This window comes from Silurus aristotelis (assembly GCF_946808225.1).
Source record: "Silurus aristotelis genome assembly, chromosome: 23".
NCBI lineage: Eukaryota > Metazoa > Chordata > Actinopteri > Siluriformes > Siluridae > Silurus > Silurus aristotelis.
The window spans coordinates 12,083,083-12,084,056 of record NC_139596.1 but is presented as its reverse complement, the minus strand read 5'-3'; the positions used below and the strand labels follow the sequence as shown (position 1 = coordinate 12,084,056).

Sequence of the window (974 nt, the reverse complement as noted above, 5' to 3'; positions counted from 1 at the left end):
AATATATGCACGTAAATGCAAATCGTCAACTATACACAAAGTGTTTTATAATAAAGGCTATACACATATTTCTATGATGATTGAATTGTGGTTAAAATGTGTTCTGTGGGTTTGTGTTTTCTGTGACCACTGTATTCACATAACAGCTGTACAACATCATTAAATTTTTATTATCACTAACCTCAGCATTGATTTTGGCATTTCAAGTTCAAGTTTATTTCTATACCGTTTTTCACAATAGACATTGTCTCAAGCAGCTTAACAGAATTTAAGATTTAGGTACATAACCAGTGCTAATGGAAGAGTTTATTATTTTTAGGACCGGTTTAATTAGTTCTGAAATAATCTGTTTAAAGAACAGGTACAGTGCTTTTATTTCCTGTAAATTTTGCCTCCGTACTAAATAAAAATCTAGTTTTAATATTGTTATTTTCTGGGAGAAATATGCTGATCTAGCACATTAAGAGATATTCTATTATTTAGGAGGCTCTTCTTCCATGCTATTTGCAATATTATGAATTTGGTTTGACGCCATTTTTCTTCTAATTTTTAAACGTTTAAGTTTTAAGGTGTGCTTATGACTATTATACCACAGTGCTAAATCTTTCCTTCCTGATTCTTTTGATTTTAAGGGGGCTCCATTATCAAGAGTGTAATGGAATGTTGATTTTAGAGATTCAGTGGCCCAGTCGAGCACTGCAGGGTCTGGCAGAGATCTAATTAATGTCTATAACTCCGGAAGATTATTGATAAAACTCTAGGTTTTGCTGTAGTTGAGTGTACGCTTAACACGGTAACATGGTAAGGTACTAGTGCTATGACTGAGGCAGATTTTAAAATAGATAAGGTAATGATCTGAAATAGCTTCTGACTTTATGACTATATATTTTTTTTTATATCAAATCCAAATGTTAATATTAATTTATGAGTGAGTCCTATAACATCTTCTGACTGAATCTAGAATAGACACAACT

General features: G+C 31.9%; 1 protein-coding gene across 3 annotated transcripts in view; it reads left to right on the top strand.

Annotated features, from left to right (window-relative positions):
- The window catches only part of LOC310718062 (spermatid perinuclear RNA-binding protein-like), a 12,384-nt gene extending 12,199 nt beyond the window's left edge, over nucleotides 1–185 (top strand). For all 3 annotated transcript variants that reach the window (XM_083526588.1, XM_083526591.1, XM_083526590.1), the window contains one exon: nucleotides 1–185. This exon is cut by the window's left edge and continues 541 nt beyond it. The gene's annotated coding sequence lies outside the window, so the exon portion shown is untranslated.
- Nucleotides 186–974: the final 789 nt, after the last annotated feature.